The 16,901-nt window shown below is 35.7% G+C and overlaps 1 long non-coding RNA gene across 1 annotated transcript in view; it reads left to right on the top strand.

Annotated features, from left to right (window-relative positions):
* LOC134475509 (uncharacterized) overlaps window positions 1-13,751 on the top strand; it is a 112,059-nt gene extending 98,308 nt beyond the window's left edge. The window contains exon 5 of the long non-coding RNA XR_010046685.1: window positions 12,734-13,751. This is a non-coding gene — a long non-coding RNA (uncharacterized LOC134475509). The remainder of the gene's footprint in view (window positions 1-12,733) is intronic.
* Window positions 13,752-16,901: the final 3,150 nt, after the last annotated feature.

Below are 16,901 nucleotides of genomic sequence, written 5' to 3'. Positions count from 1 at the left end.
TTTCCCTCTCTGTAATTTTGTTGTTCGTGTATAGGAATGCTATTGATTTCTGAGTATTGATTTTGTATCCAGCCACATTACTGAATTTATTTATTGTATCTAAGAGTATTTCAATGGAGTTTAGGGGGTCTTCTATGTAAAGTATCATGTCATCTGCAAACAATGATAATTTAACTTCTTCTTTTCCTATCTTTACCCCTTTTATTTCTCTTTCTTGCCTAATTGCTCTGGCTAGTACTTCCAGTACTATATTAAATAGGAGTGGTGATAAAGGACATCCTTGTCTTGTGCCCGATTTTAAAGTAAAGGCTTTCAATTTTTGGCCATTTAGTATGATGCTGGCTGTTGGTTTGTCATAAATGGCCTTTATTATATTGAGGTAAAGACCATTTATTCCAATTTTCTGTAAAGTTCTTATCATGAATAAGTGTTGAACCTTATTGAAGGCTTTTTCTGCATCTATAGAAATGATCATGTGATTCTTATTTTTGGCTTTATTGATATGGTGGATTACATTTATTGATTTGCGTATGTTGAACCATCCTTGCATTCCTGGGATGAATCCCACTTGGTCATGGTGTATAATCTTCTTGATGATTTGCTGGATCCTATTTGCCAATATTTTATTGAGGATTTTTTTCATCTGTGTTCATTAGGGAGATCGGTCTATAGTTCTCTTTTATAGTTGGGTCTTTCTCAGGTTTTGGTACTAGAGTAATATTTGCTTCCAGGAATGACTTAGGAAGGATTGCTTCCCTTTCAATTTCATTGAATAGTTTGAGGAGTGTCGGCATTAGGTCTTCTTTATATTTCTTGTAGAATTCTGCAGTGAATCCATCTGGGCCTGGGCTCTTCTTGGTGGGTAAGGCCTTAATTACATTTTCAAGTTCATTAGCAGAGATTGGGTTATTCAACAGTTTTATATCCTCTTGATCTAGCTTTGGTACTTCATATGCTTCTAAGAATCTGTCTATTTCTTCTGTGTTATCAAACTTTTGAGAGTAGAGGTTTTCGAAATAGGTGTTGATGATCCTCTGTATTTCTATTGGGTCTGTAGTGATTTCTCCTTTTTCATTTCTTATTTCATGAATTTGAGCTTTTTCTTCCCTTTTTTTAATAAGGTTGGCTAGGGGCTTATCGATTTTATTTATTCTTTCAAAGAACCAACTCTTTGATTCGTTGATTCTTTGGATTGTTTTCTTAGTCTCTATTGCATTGATTTCTGCTCTGATTTTTATAATTTCCTCTCTTCTTTTGGCTTTGGGCTTGACTTGCTCTTCTTTTTCTAGCTGTTTGAGGTGTAGCATCAAGTTATTTATTTGTATTTGTTCTGTTTTCCTGATGTGGGAACTCAGTGCAATAAATTTTCCTCTCAGAATGGCTTTCATTGCATCCCACAGATTCCGGTAAGTTGTATCTGCATTTTCATTTTCTTTTAGGTATTGTTTAATTTCTTCTTTAATTTTCTTCTGTGACCCACTGATTACTCAAGAGTGTGTTATTTAGTTTCCATGTGTTTGTGGAATTTTTGCAGTATCTTTTGTCATTAATTTCTAATTTCAGAGCGCTATGATCCGATAATATGCAAGGGATGATTTCAACTTTTTTGCATTTGCTTAAATATGTTCTGTGAGCTAATATATGGTCTATTTTAGAAAATGATCCATGTACTGCTGAGAAGAATGTGTATTCTGATGTTGTTGGGTGGAACATTCTGTATATGTCTATCAAACCCATTTGTTCACAGGTGTGATTCAGTTCTGTTATTTCTTTGCTCATTTTCTGCCTGGTTGATCTGTCCCTTGGTGTCAGTGGTGTATTAAGGTCTCCTGTTACAATTGTATTACTGATAATTTGAGTTTTCATTTCTGTTAATAATTGTTTTATATAACTGGGTGCTCTGGAGTTTGGTGCGTATATATTTAAGATGGTTATCTCTTCCTCTTGGAGTTTTCCCCTTACAAGTATGTAGTGACCTTCTTTGTCCTTTATGGTCATTGTTGGTTTAAAGTTCACGTTGTCTGCAAACAGAATGGCTACTCCTGCCTTTTTTTGGATTCCTGCTGTATGGAGAATTGTTTTCCATCCTTTGACTTTCAGTCTGTGAGTATCCTTCTGGGTTAGATGGGTTTCCTGTAAACAGCATATGGTTGGATTTTGTTTCTTGATCCATTCTGCTAGTCTGTTTCTTTTGATTGGTGCATTGAGACCATTTACATTAATGGTTATTACTGTTAAATGCTGGTTAATTGTAGGAATGTTATCTCTCTGCTGTTGCATCTTTATCTTTCTGTTCTGTTTAATTATTTGCTTTGCTTAGTGGTTTTTTCCTTTGTGTATCTAAACTGTCTTTCAATATTTTTTGCAGGGTTGGTTTGGTGTTCATGAAGTTCTTCAGCTGTTCTTTGTCATGGAAGTATCGTATTGAACCATCTATTTTGAATGATAGTTTTGCAGGATATATCAGTCTCGGTTGGAAATCATTTTGCTTTAGGATCTGGAATACTTCACTCCATGCTCTTCTTGACTTTATCGTTTGTGCTGAGAAGTCTGCTGTGATTCTGATAGGTTTTCCTTTATAAGTGATCTTCTTTTCTCTCTGACAGCTTTTAATAATCTATTCTTGTGTTGGATTTCTGGGATGGTGATTATTATATGTCTGGGTGTAGTTTTATTTTGGTTATGACTGTTTGGAGTTCTATATGCTTCACTGATCCTGATGTCAGTTTCTGATCTCATGCTTGGGAAATTTTCAGCTATTACTTCTCTAAATATCCTCCTGGCATCCTTCATGTTGTCTCCCTCTCTTTCATTAATCCCTATCATTCTTATGTTATTCTTCTTTGCATCGTCTTGCAGTTGTTGAATTGTTGTTTCCTGATTCCTCGTTATTTTCAAAAGATCTTTCCTTTCCTGTTCACTAGCTGCAATCCTGTCTTCAAGGTCTGAAATTCTATCTTCACTTTCATTAAGGCGGTTTTTATAACTTTCAGTGGAGTTTTTTATTTCCTGTATATCTCTGTGCATCTGCATTATGTATTCTGTTTGTTTCTTATATTGCTCGTCTAGGGATTCTATCTTTTTGTTTAGTTCCTCCAATTTTTTATCTGTGTTTTCTTTAGATATATTTACAATCTCTTTCATTTCTTTTATCATTTCTTCTTTTATCTGGGAGATTATTTCGAGTTTGAATTTCTTTAAAGCTTCCTGGAGTTGCTTGTCAATTTCAGTGGCTATTATGTCTGATATATGAGGTGGATGGGATATATTTTCTTCTATATACATCGCTCCTAGGGTTTCTTGAGATGGGCTGGAGGTTTGAGGTTGTAATTTGGTCTTTCGTTTTGTCATTTTCCTATATTTCTGTGTTTCAAGTGTTATTTGAAAGCTTCCTCAGGATCTGTTGAAAATCCCCTTCTATGTTTGGAGCTACTGAGACTCTGGCACCGCGCTGCCCCAAGTCATTGGGCCTACAGAACCGGTGTCTCTCCTCTGCCTCCTCAGAACTCCGCAGTTCCAGACAAGCTGGGCCTCAGGGACACTGTGCGCCCACCTGCCCCTTGGAAGCTCCACAGTTCTTCAATCGCAGCCGGGTTAGGGTACTCACCACAGGCCGCAGTGCTTCAGGAACCTGTGGACCCTCCCTGGTTGCAGAGATATCCAGAGTCCTCCAGACATGCAGAGAGGCCGGTGAGGGCACCCCAGATCTGCCCAGCTCCTCCTCTGCAGATCTATGGCCAGGCGCGGCAGCTAAACAGGCTGAGCTAGGCTGATAGTGTGGGCCCGCCCATCCGCCGGCAGCTCAGCAGGTCTCCAAGTGAAGACGGAATGGGGAGGCTGATGTGGAAGCCTCAAACCCACCTCTCCCCTTTACTGCATCTGGAAGTCTGGGTGAACTCCAGCAGTCTGGGTGGAGATATCCAGAGTCCTCCAGACACGCAGAGAGGCCGGTGAGGGCACCCCAGATCTGCCCAGCTCCTCCTCTCAAGTTAGTGGTATCTTATGGGGGAATCATTGTATTGAAAGCTAAATAAGCCTATATCTTCCTATAGACTTACAGTCCTACAGTATCGTAGAGATAGATGGCCATAATGATTCATTGTCATGACAAACAACTAAATAGTGAGCAGATTGAAAATCTTAATCTAAGATACATATTTTTTGGTGAATCAAACAGTTTTATCAGAAGACAACAAGGCAAGATATGCGCCTTTAAAATCTTAGGAGTGTACATGGAAAACACACACACACACAAAACCAACAAGCAAACAAACAAACAAAGAAAAAAAAAAAAAACACAAACTGTCCTGGAGGTAAAACTGATGCAGTGTAATGGAAGGAATGTGGTATTTGGAGTCTCAAAGCTTCACATGGAATCCAGGTATTTACTGTGCAAGTAAGAAAATGTTAGTTTATCTCTCGGAGACTAATTTTCTCTGGAAAATTGAAATGGTAAAATCTACATCTCATGATTGCTGTGAATATCAGTACCAATCTCTTGTTTAAAGCACTGCGTCATTGTTTGAGGGCTTCCTGTATAAAAGAGGACACCAGTGTTCTATGTGAGCTGGGAATAGAACCTAGGTCTGTGGCAGAAGTGGAGAGACCTCTGGCTTGTGAAAGTGAGATCAAGAAAGGTAGCAAAACACTACAAGAAACACGGAAAAGCAAGGCTGCCAAGCTAGGAACTAATTTAAAGCAACAAATCAAACATGCCATAGCAAGCAACAGCTGACTTCTCAGTATAAACACTCAAGTCAAGGAGAGTTTAGAGCAAAGTATTTCAAGTTCCAAATAAAAACAAACTTCAACTCAGATTGATGGACCCTGCAAAACTATCTTTCAAAATTGATGGAGAAATAATATACTTCCATGACAAAGAACATCTCGGGAAATTTGTGATCACCAAACCAGCACTCCAAAATATTTTGAAGGATATTCTAGAAAGAGATAACAAGGACATAAAGTCCATGAATTCCGACAGAAAAATCCACTATGCAAGGTGGATAATTAAACAGAGGGAGGAAAAGAAAGTGGGGGATTCAACAACAGGACAACAACATGCCCAGGATAATTCAATGCATATCAGTTATAATTATCAATGTTAATGGCCTCACTTCACCAATCAAAAGACATAGATTGGTAGAATGGGTCAAGAAGCAAGATCAAACAAGCTGTTACATGCTAGAAAACATATTTAATTCTAAAAGAAATTCAGACTGAAAGTCAAAGGATGGAAAACAATACCTATGCAACAGAAATCCAGAAACAAGCAAAGGCAGCTATTCTATTTGCAGACAAAGTGAATTTCAAGCCAAGACTGATTAAGAGACACAAAGAAAGTTACTACATACTTGTAAAGGGAAGACTCAAAGAGGAAGAGATTAAAATCATAAATATATATGCAACAAACACCAGTGCACCCAATCATATAAAACAATATTAAGGCATATGAAAAAATCGAAGCAGCACTAATACATTTGTATCAGGGGATCTTAATACCCCATTGTCACAAAAAGAGTGACCAACTAAGCAGTATATCAACAATGAAATATTAGAACTGAGCCAAACTTTGGAACAAATGAGCTCACGAGATATCTACAGAGTGCTGCACCCTACAACAACAGAATAAATATACTTCCCAGTGACATTTTCCAAAATAGAACACATATTAGCTCACAGAATATGCTTAAGTAATCAGAAGAGAATTGAAACTATCCCATGCATATTTTCAGGCCATAGTGCAATTGAATTGGGAATCAGTGGCAAAAGAACCCAAAATAACTTCATAAACATATGGAAATAAATAGAACTCTCCAGAGCAACCAATTTTATCTGGGTCACAGATAAAATTAAAGAAGAAAGTAGACAGTTTCTACAATTGTATGATAATGACAATATCACATATGGAACATATCAAAGTAGTTTTAAGAGGAAAATTTTAGCAGTGAATACCTATACCAGAAAAAGGGAGTAAACACATGTAAGCAACCTAACAGTGAACCTCAAACTTCTAGGAAAGTATGACCAGGCTACACCAAAAGCTCATATAAGGGAGGAAGTTATAAAGATCAGGACAGAAATTAATGCATTGTAAAGTAAGAAAATAATACAAACATTCAATGAATCAAGTGTTGAGTTTTTGAAAAAATAAATAAAATAAACAAATATTTATCCCACCTTATGAAAAAGGAAAGAAAGGACTCAAGTTTAAGCAATTAGGAATGAAAGGGTTAATGTCACAGTGGATCCTGAAGAAATGCAGAAAGTCATCTACTCCTACGCTGAAAACTTATATTCTAATAAGATGGAGAATGCAGAAGAAATGGACAGATACCTGAATACATATGAATTACCAAAGCTGAATCGGGAAGATATAAAAAGCCTAAATAAATCAGTATTAATGAAATTGAAGATGTAATTAAAAATCTATTAACAACAACAAGAAGCACAAGACCAAATGGATTTAATGCTGAATTCTACAAGAAATTTAGAGAAGACCTAATACCACTACTTCTCAAACTCTTTAATGAAATCGGAAGGGAAACAATACTCCCTAATTCTGTCCTGGATGTAAGCATCACCCTGGTACTGAAACCAGAAAAGGACTCAACTAAGAAAGAGAACTATAAGCCAATCTCCCTAATAGACAGAGATGCAGAAATCTACAATCAGATACTGGCAAAAAGAATGCAGCAAATCATCAACAAGATGACCTAGTGAGATTCATTCCAGGGATGCAGAGACGGTTCAACATATATAAATCAATAAGTGTGATATAGCATACGAACAGAGTCAGGGCAAAAAATCACATGATCTTCTCAATAGATGAAGAAAAGCTTTTGACAAAGTTCAGCACCCATTCATGATAAAAATCCTACAGACAATGAGAATAGATGTTCTTTATCTCAATTCAATATAAGCCATCTCTGACAAACCAACAGCCAACATCATACCAACTGGAAAAAACTTGAAAAAGTTCACTCTAAAATCAGGAACAAGACAAGGATGTCCACTGTCTCCACTCTTACTCACGTGGACCTGGAAACTTTAGCCAAAGCAATTAGACAAGAGAAAGAAGTAAAAGTTATAATCTTAAGAATGAAGAAGTTAAGTTACTATTATTTGAGATGATGTGATACTCTATACAGAAGACTCCAAAATTCCACTAAAAACTGCTAGATTTTATAAGCAAATTCAGTAGCCTAGCTGGATACAAATACAGCACTCAAAAAACAATAGCCTTCCTGCACACAAATAACGAATTCACTGAGAAAGAAATTAGGGGAAAAATACCTTTCACAGTAACATCCAAAAAAAAAAATGAAATACATAGGAATAAACCTAGTGAAGCATGTAAAACACCTGTATATTGAAAACGACACTACTCTGAAAAAGGAGATTGAAGATGATATCAGAATTTTGAAAGATATCCCTTGCTGTTGGGTAGGAAGAATCAATATTGTGAAAATAGCCACACTTGAAAAACTGTTTTAAAGATTTAATGCAATTATGATCAAAAGTCCAACAATGTATCTCACAGAATTAGAGAAAATATTCCTAAAATTCATTTGGAACCAGAAGGGATGTAGAATACAAAAGCAGTTCTGGGCAACAAAGTGAGGGCAGGAAGAATCACAATCTCTGACTTGAAATTAAACTATAAAGCTACTGTGATAAAAAGAGCATGGTACAGGGGAAAAAAAAAACTAAAAAGACCTGAAGATCAACAGGACAGATTAGAAGTGCAGAAATAACTCCAGACTGAGACACCTTATCTTTGACAAAAGTGTCACACACAGTCACTGGAATAAAGATAGCCTCTTTAATAAATGATGCTGGAAAAACTGACTCTACACATGCCAAACATTAAAAATAGATTCATGTCTATCACTGTACACTAAATTAAAGGCAAAATGAGTCAAAGATTTAAAATCATAAACATTAAATAAGTTGGAAGATAGAATAGGTAAAACTCTTGAAGACATTGGTGTAGGAAAGACTTTATGAATGAAACATTGATCACACAGAAACTATGACAAAGCATCAACAACTGTGATCTCATCGTATTAAAAAATGCACAGATAGAGAAACCACCAACAGTGAAGAGACAACCCACAGTGCAGGAAAAAAGTTTTCCAACTGTTCCTCAAACAAAGGAGTATTAGAGAACTTATAAAAACTCAAAAAAAAATCAGACCTCCCAAATATAAAGACCCAATCCAAAAAAGAGCATCTGAAATGAATACACACTTTTCAGATGAAGAAGTACAAACAGCAAATAAATATATGAAAAAAATATTTATCACTGGGCATTTGAGAGATGCAAATTAAACTGGAACTTATATTACATTTCACCTGGAAAGAATGACTGTTAGCAAGAAACCAACCAATAACAAATGCTGTGAAGGCTGAGGGAGAAATGAATCTTTCCTCACTATTGGTGGGAGTGTGGACTGGTACAATTACTATGAATTGAGTCTCTTTTCTCAGTCTTCACTGGTATCTGGTTCTCTATTGAAAGAATATTTACTAATTGTCATTAAAATTTATACCAAATGAAATGCACTTTAAGAAGTATAAATCAACTATCCTTGTAGAAATCTGTCTTTATTCCTCCAAATCCAAAGCATGTTTACTGAACCTCTATTACCACCTTTACAATCACTGCTTTGTGATTGAAAATGCCTATACCTTAAATATAGAATATATATATTCAGAATATAAATTGAGTTAGACTCCAATCTGCAAGACGTGGAAGTGCATGGCTGTTTAATCTTTATATTTCCATTATTAAATTGCACACAACAGGCCATTATATCCATTAAATACAATTATTTTACCTGAAGTTCTTCATTTCACTTTATGTACTTCTGATAAATAATTTAATTAGTTTATATTTTACTTTAAAAATGCTGATGACATATTTTCCTAGGAGATTTTGGTTTTCCAAATCTAATGTTCTGTGAATAACATTCTGGATTCTTAAATTGCCTAAGCAAGGCACAACAAAACTCGCTGAGGAAGTGGAGAACCTAAAACTCATGACTGGTACATAATCCAGCACAAACAGTGAACGCTAGCTCACTAGCATTTTCTTAACTGTAGTTTCCTTATCAGTAAAATGAGAATAATTGCTACCTCTTGTAGCTATTAAGATTAAGTACTTTTGTTAATTAGTTACATTTCACATACTAAAAAATTTACTGTTCCTATAAAACATTGTCAGTTTTTACTGTTCCCTGAAACTTTGACCTTAAAAATCTAATAATTGTACTATCTCAGTCATTTCACTTTACACCATCCATGGCACAAGACTAGCCACATAGTAGGTGCTTACCAATATTTTGTAGAACAAAGAAAAGTTGAAGAAGAAACAAGGAAGTCACAAGAGGGTAAGAAATTGTAAATTGCATGATGCTTGTCTGAGATTTTTAAAAATAACTGGAACTTTTCAATCCATAGTGGTACACTTTTGATCTGAAATGTCCCACAATGGCAAATGTGTTAAGGTGCTGTCCCCAGAATATGGAGCTATTGTGGATTGATGGAGACCAAGAGAGGTGCAGCATATTTGAAGGAAGTTAGATCACTCAGGGTGCCCTCAAAGGGCAGTGTTTGTTCCCCAGTCTCTGCAGGTCTCTCTTTGCTTCCTGCCCATTACGAGTTAGTCTTCCACTGCCACCTGCCACCAAAACATGGGTCAAGCAACCACTGGACTGAAAACTCTGAACCTGTGAACCAAAAATAAGCCCTTCCTCTTTTTAAATCTTTATTTTAGGTATTTTATTACATTAATGTATTGCTGTCCAATACACTTAATAAACTGCCTGGTACCATATTTCATGAGTCATTTACTTCATGACATAGTATGAAATTCTCTGCCTGTTCTGATGCATGAGTTCACATTCATCATTTTGTAATAACAATTTTTAAAATGTGAATTAAGTAATCAAGAATTTGGATTAGGGTTACATACAGATTTAGATGTGTTCTCATCTGTAAGCTACATTCATATGGGTAGAACAACATGAGGCTGTAGCATGAGCCACGTAAAGGGTGCAGGGTCAGCTTTTTAAATTTGTATGGAATACAACTCAGTAGAAAATAATCTGCTTTAGAAATGGCCCAACTATCTGAACAAATGTTTGTGAAATGAAGAAAAATGAATTAAAAAATCAACATAATTTATCAACAGGAAAACGGAAATCAAAACCACAATAAGGTATCACAACACTTACTAGTATGGACCTTATCAAAAAAAAAAATAAATGTCGACAAGCATGTTAAGAAAAGGAAACCCTTGTATATCTGTCTTCGATAAGAAAGTAAATTGATAAACTCATGATAGAAATGAGTATGGAGTCTCTCTCAAAATGAAAAAAATAATAGAGCTACAGTAGGATTACCCATTCTCACTTTCTGTGTATATTCATATGAAATATAAAGTCAGAATTTTTAAGAGATATGTGTATACATACTCATCGAGGCGTTATTGACGATATCAAAATGTGGACGCACCCTAGTATCCATCAAAAAACGAATGGATCAAAGGGAAGGATTATATAGTTAAAGGAAGGAAAGAAATTTTGGAATTCATAACAATATAGATAAACCTAAAGAACAATATGTTAAATGAAATACGGCAGGCACAGAAAAAGAAATACTGTATAATCTCACTTATATGTGGAAGTTAAAAATTTGATGTCATTGAAGTAAAAGATAGATAGAAACCTATGCTGGAGGCATAGATGTAGAGAGTGGAGAGATTTTGAATAAAAGGTGCAAAGTTTCAAATGCATGAGCGGACATGGTGTTTAGGTCTAATTCACAGCAATAAGAGTAAATTTCACGTCTCACCATAAAAATGACAGGGTAGAGAAAAGAAAACTATGTTAACTTTGTTTAATAGTGTCATATTATACACATAGCTATCAAGTCATCACATTGAACTGCATACACTTATACAGTTATGATTGATATACCTAAATAATATTAATTTAAAAATGCAGCTGTCTTTTTCTCATTTTTCTCAATTTTCACAACAGTAATTCTGGGGAATTTAAACAAGTAGAATAACCTGTGTCTCATTGTGGTATGAATCTCTGTAATCTATTATATTTATTTTAGCTATTAATTTTGAAGCCTCACTGAGGGGCTAACAACTGGGGGAGGTGAAGGTAACACCAGTGTGGAAATGCTGCTTTGTTGGGTGAACAGCAAGCAAAGAGAAAGGCATGATTAGATAGGGAGCCCACTGATGATGATTAAGAGGCTTACAAAGACATGGAACTAATAGGTAGAGAAGAAACCCTGCTGTCCTTTTTTATGGCAGAGGAGTATTCCAATACAAATTAAATACCACATTTTTTTATTCATTCGATGGAATGAATGATGGGCATATGTGCCATTTCCAAGAGTTAGCTATTACAAATTCTGCTGCAATAAACACAGATTTGCATATATTGCGGTGGTGTGATGCTTTTAACTCCTTTAGGAAGCCACGTAAAATGGAAATAGCTGAGTTGAATGTAACCTCTAAGTTTAATATTTTTGAGGAATCTCCACACTGCTTTCTGCCTTTGTACTGATTTACACTCTCAGCAACAGTAAGCAAGGTCCTTTTTCCCAACACCCTTGCCAGCATTTGTTATTGGCTGATGTCCTGATGATAGCAACTCTTTCTGGAGTAAGATAGAATCTCAGTTTTTGATTTCTCATTTTTAGGTAAATGAATGCACCTTGAGAATGTAAGAGACATAAATAGAACACACGTGTTTAGATATCACATTGTTTCTCTGGTATGAGAAACTCAATGTATAAGTAAAGACCCAAATGGAGAAAACATATTGGGATGTAGGAAAAAAAGGTTCAAATGGTAAGGAGAACAAAGGAAGGCCAAGCAGCAGGGGATAGGCAAAAATATATAAAAAAGAATAGGCGGAAAACAATAGAAACAAAATTTTGTCAATGAGCAAGGAAAGACTCATTGAAAGGAAGGGAAGGGAATGGGAAAAATAACAAAGATATGTAGGGAGCCGCACGACAGCCCCATTGCTGCTTCCCTGCCTCTCTCTCTCCTATGGGCACTGCGTCTGCCTACATTAACCATAATCCTCTCCTGCTTACGTCACATACCCAGTCTTGAGGATGATCCTGTTGCCTCTTCCTGTCCCAATAGCCCGCCCTTTCTCTATAAAAGATGTAATCACTTCCGGAATAAAATGGGGATTGATCGGATTCTCTCTCGACTTGCTTCAGTCTCTCTTTGTCTCCCCTATGTCTTTATTTAATCCCTGTTCCTCCTCCAGGTACACCCCACGGAATGATCCGCAGGCCGGATCAAAGATATACCATGTCTAGATACAAATTCCCTATGATAAACTTTACTATTACGGGTGTCAAACATGTTTTAAAATCTACTATTAGGAAACGACAGGAATATTGGAATTGCCCATTAAAAATTCAGAAGGCGGAGGAGGAGGAAGAGAAGGGGAGGTGAAGAAAGCACAAGGCAGAGGAACAAGAAGAGAAGGAGAAATGGCAGACAGGTTCTGATCTGTAGCCCCCGAGCGCCTTCAGGGAGATTCCTTCAATGCCCCGGCATCTGTTTCCTTCTGGGATAAAAGTGCCAAACAATCTTTACTTTCCAGAGAAATCGAAAAGTTGAAATAGCACGGGGAACTACTTCGTGCACACTTAATGCCTTTTTTTTGGTCCCTTCCCTCTGCAGTGGAGAGACTTCCGGGAAGGACAAGCTGGAGGCTCCGTAAACGCATCCATGGCCGTGGCACATGTACCGCTTTAGCAGCAGAGCAGTTGGAGAATTTTGCACTGTGCAACAACAGAAACTGAGGATTGGATTATCCTTCTGGAAGTTCCTAGGAATGTAGGAAGACCTGAAAGGTGTTAGAAATAAGCCTCCCACTTAAGTCTTGATAAAAACTAGTTTAAAAGTGAAACATAATCAGCTCAGTCATTCAGCAACCCTTGGGGAAGTGGAGCTGAATCTTAACTTGCAGGTTTGGAACAGTGTTCTGTGTGCAAACCCAAATGCTAAATTTTGATCCATTATCAAGGAGCCAGAAAAAAATTGCAGTATGTGCCATAATAAATTCATCCCTTTATGATATTCTTCAATGAGTATTGCCCTTTGTAGTGCCCTGCTTTATAACACATTATGTATAACTTTTAAAAAGCGAAAATTATCTATCTAAATAACAAAGTGCATTTACTGAAATACCATGTACTGAACCCAATCTGTGGATGAGTTTTGGCCATTTGGGCCTCAGGATTCTGGGCTGATTTCATGGAGACACAGTGAAAATGTGAGCAAATCAATTTGGTAAAACAAAGCAAAACAAAACACCTGATATGTCTAAGTCTAAAATTATTTATATCATTTCATTAAATAATTTGATGTCTAGAAAATTTCCTAAAGAAATAATCAGAACCAAAATCAAATTACCCATATACCTACTGCAGCGCTGTTTACAGTGGTAAATTTGGATGTAACCAATACTCAAGAGAAGAATGGTTAGAGAGCCTGTGAAAGCCATGTCATCTTGTACATAAACATCAAAATTTTCCATAGATAGCACAATATCGTTTAGTAACACTTCTTGGTGGCATGGAAAATAATAACAATGTTATGTTAACTGCAAAATGACAATTTATAAAGTTTTGGCGAAATGCAAATTATGTGTGTTCAGCATGCATGTAGATATGTGCATGCTTGTATGAATACATTATAAAACAACCAGAAGTATAGGCTCCAAAGTATTGTGGGTCTAACAGATATAACTTATTGATTATTGTATATATATATATATATATATATATATATATGTTTTGGGAATTTAAAGTTAATGTCTACTATTGCTGCAGTCTGAAAATGCAATTGCTCATAACGACACTTGCATGGTGATCTATAACATTAGCAGTTTGTATGAGATGAGAATAAAATAGGTTTTAATGACTAATTTTTAAATAGGTTTAATTGAAAATGAAACATTCTTTGTTATCCCACATCCACACTGAAGTGTAGTACATTTTAGTTATATACTTTAATTAGGTAAAGAGTCAAAGTACTTGAAAAGTTCCTCATAAATAACAATTGTCCTTTTGATTAATATCCCCTGGTCTGGTGGAGCTGAGTAATTCTTATTACCTGTCCTTTTTGCCAGCTGCTTCTCTCCCTCATGCTGGTTAGATCAGTGACATTCATGCTTATAGTGATGTACCAAAAACAGTAAAGCATGCTACAGGTTCCAGAACATTCTTTGCCAAAACATTAAAAACAGTTTGTCAAAGCAAATGTGTGTCATTTTATCATTTGGACATGTGACATGCTAAACTGCTGTGATTTTGACTGAGATCATTCATTGTTCTAATCCCAGCACTTGACAGAATGAAACAGATAAGGTAACAAGTTTAAGGCCAGCCAGGACTACGTTTTGAGACCTTATCTAAAATTTAAAAATGGAGAAAAAACAAATAAACAAAAAATTCAACAAAAGTTTTAAGCTTGTTGCATTTTCGGCAGACATAAATCCATGAAGAATTAAGAAATACATCCTTTTCTGTCTACACACTGTATATTTTACTAAATTCAATTATTATTTGTGTGTGTATCTACTTTTCAATTTAAATTTCTTTTAAAATGATTTACAAAATATCAAAATTATGCATATTTATAGGGTACCAAATGATGTTTCAGTATGTGTGTATATTGGTATAATGTTTATACCAGGGTAAATTCTAAATAGAGCAAAATGTATCTCTTCAAACACTGATCATGAATTTATGGTAAAATCATTCAAAATCCTTTCTTCTACTTTCTTGACTGCTCTGTATAGTTGTTCTACTGTGTCCTGACACAACAGAACTGTTCTTTTTGAGCCGGTTTCCGTATTTAGAAAGTAAGGATTGTGCACCCCAGATGCTAACCTACCTCTTCCTCCTTGTCTCCTACCCAGATATGGATTCCATGCTCAGAAATCTGACCCTGGAATATATTCAGTGTCAAAAAGGTTTTAAAAATGTAAATTTTTCATTTGTATTAAAAACAAGCTGATTTCTTTAATGTGCATTGGACATGAAAATAAATAGTGAATAACGAGTGTCTCGGGAACACTTCTAAATGAATTATAAACCACAAAGCACCTAAATGCAGGGAAACAAGAAGCATACTCACTTCCTGTCCACACTGTTTTGAAACGGAGTTCCCCCCGTGTACTTGAAGGACATGATAATTGCTCACTTGTGAAACAGATATGTTTTTCTTGAGTATAAAAATATGAATTTTGGATGCAGGCCAAGTTTAATTATTCCTCATAGAAAATGCCTTTCACCACAAATGACAAATTCTCCCCTAAGACAAATGGCCATATTCACATACCTGCTTATTGAAAATTGTTTCAGTATTGTGCCTCCAACCCATCATTTACTTTTCATGTAAAAATTGATTCTTTTTAGTCAAAGAAAAATATTTAAAAGTTAAGGCAGGATATATATTTTTCTTCTCACTCTGAATTAAGCTGAGTTATCTTCAAGGTATTTCATATGTAGTGTAGGAGATGACTAAAATCTAAACAAGGACAAATATTATGCACTGTGAAGCATAGTACACTGCATGAGTATGAAGGGAAAATTCGATTGTGACAATTTCAGGAACATGCAAAAGGCTTCACAGCGAACATGGACACTTCAGGTGGCATAGCAATTGACACAGGGACATAGAAAGATATTCATCAAAATTTTTTAGTGCAAATATACCCATGCCTAGATACAATTCTTAGACTATTTGCGTACAGAATATTAAATCATTTCTGCTCTCTAGAATTACAGTGATTTTTAAAATTTATTGTGACATGATAGTATCAATCAAGACTAGCCAAACTAATTTTGATAATGCAACCAAAACTAGTTATAATTAAATACAGTGATCAGAATACAGTATTTAAGATCAAATTTCGTATGGAAAATGAAAATGAGGTACTAAGTAAAAACTAAGTTTAGTGTGCGATCTTTCACTTGTCTAGTCACACTGCAAATATATATTACCTGCTACGCTAATTCTTGAGAGAATACAGTGATGAACAAAATAATGAACAATATTCTGTACTGCCCTTGTGGATGTTACAAATGTGTCTGTGTTCATCACTGTTTTTACTTATTTTTAGGGCTGTGGGCGCACACTTATTTGCACATATACAAAACAAAAGAATAGCAAAAGTGCAAAAATTAAGAGTCATGAGACTCTAGTTTCAGTTTTGGCACTTATGACACAGTGCTTTTCCAAAAGAAGCCCCCCAAAATATCTCTTGAATTCTGACTTTGATACACTCCAACCAAGAGATGAAGTGTAATTTAATACTGTGCAGACAATAACCTTTGTTTGTAGCTGCTAGCATGTTTCAGATTGGATGCTATATGACATCTAAAGGCAGGTCAGAAAAGGTCACACACTTTTTGTCTGTTTCTCTTATGACAGTTTCTATTGGAGAAGCCAGGCATCATATGAAAATCTAATTTTCCTGAGGCTACCGTGTTGGAGAGGCTACATAGACACTTTGGAAAAAAGTTCAAGCTGATACCAGATGTCTTCATTATTTTCTCTGAGGTGTAGATATGTGGGTAGAACAATCTTAACCTTCTGAAATATTCTATCTACCATGTCACTCAATGACCTTGGTTAGTGTCAGGGAGAGTAGAAGAATTATCTCACTACAGAATTTGCAATATGCAATAAAATACTTTTGAAGTAAAACTAATTTTAAAGTCTAATTAGCTGCAATACTAATTGTGACAGATAAGTAATTTAATTGCTGTGTGAACATAGCAAATTTGGAAAATGGAAATAACAACAATTGGTACTTCCTATCCAACACAGAAGAGCA

This window comes from Cavia porcellus, unplaced genomic scaffold (genome assembly GCF_034190915.1).
Source record: "Cavia porcellus strain 051 isolate PalLab524CR breed Dunkin Hartley unplaced genomic scaffold, mCavPor4.1 scaffold_3, whole genome shotgun sequence".
Classification (NCBI taxonomy): domain Eukaryota; kingdom Metazoa; phylum Chordata; class Mammalia; order Rodentia; family Caviidae; genus Cavia; species Cavia porcellus.
This window is presented reverse-complemented; position numbering and strand designations above follow the sequence as displayed.